The following is a 1,306-nucleotide window of genomic DNA, read 5'->3' as shown; positions in this document are numbered from 1 at the left end:
AGGGTAGATTTAATTTTTTGTTTGTTTGTTTTTGTGTAAGGACATGGCGCCATCTATGAATGCACTCAACGTTAACTTGCATCAAAGGTAATAAATGCCCAATAACAGCAATATTGGGGATGGAAGGATTGTAAACCCCATTAATATGCCCCATGTTCCAAACTATCATCCCACAAAGTTTGGATGAGATTGACCCAGCATCTTAGGAGTAGTTAGGTAGGGGACAAACATACAGACGCAATTTTTTGTGCTTTATATATATATATATAAAGATTACACAGATCATCAATACATGAAACATATTTCTTTTATCATTCAGGTGTTTGAAATAGTACACAATAAAAAGTCTCTGATAAAAATGTTAGCATTTTATTCTTATTCAGTCTAATATTAAGGCAGAAATTACGAACGATAAAAATCATCTACATGAGCTGGCTAAGCCTTGTTGTTGTTTTTTTCCTATCACGGAGTTCATCAAACTGCAAAGTTTAAAGCATATAAGAATATAACGAGGGTGAATTATTTCTTCCGATATGACTACTACGTTATCAGATAGAAAAATGTTTCTCAGTAAAGTAGGAGTAATAACCGAGTTCAAAATAATACTATTTCTAAAACATAAATATTTATTTATAGATTACTCAGTCATTTTGGGGACTAGTTACTTATAACAAGTTTGAAAAAAGAAGATGTGCCTGGCATTTCGTGTAAAGTTTAAAATAAAGTCTATAGAAGATTTTTTTTTTTTTGTTTATAGCAGGATGACCTTGTCTTTTTACTGGTATGCTTCGTTGTGTATTCTCCATGAAAATAAGTTCCAGTGATGACGTATAGCAAGATTGCTTTGTTTTTGCAGATTTCAAATCCAAGTAAAATAATATGATGTTACATTGGGAAGTAATGTTTTTGCTTTATTGCATTTTATGTAGAAACACAATAAATGGGCAAAATGTATGACTCAGTGGATTTTCATGATTGAGTTTTGCTTTACTTATGTCATGTTTGTATTGATCTGGCAGGGCGTGGCCTAGAATTAGCATGCTGGATTGTGAACCTGAGGGCCCATGGTTCGCGTCCTGTTGTTGCGAAAATCTCGCACTTTGCACTTTGAGGCCGTGTGTGCGTTATAAGAGTGACGGTCAAATCCCACTATTCGATTAGAGAAATCCAAAGAGTTGGCGGAGAGTGCTTGATTAGCTGCATTTCCTCTATCAATTAAAGATTAGGGACAACTAACTAAGATAATTTTTGTGTAGATCAAAAATCTCTAAATTATCGCACAGTTTTTTCATGAAAATATTGGAAA

Source organism: Limulus polyphemus, unplaced genomic scaffold (assembly GCF_000517525.1).
Source record: "Limulus polyphemus unplaced genomic scaffold, Limulus_polyphemus-2.1.2 Scaffold1303, whole genome shotgun sequence".
Classification (NCBI taxonomy): Eukaryota; Metazoa; Arthropoda; class Merostomata; order Xiphosura; family Limulidae; genus Limulus; species Limulus polyphemus.
The sequence above is the reverse complement of the archived record's forward strand: the minus strand, read 5'-3'. Positions refer to the sequence as shown.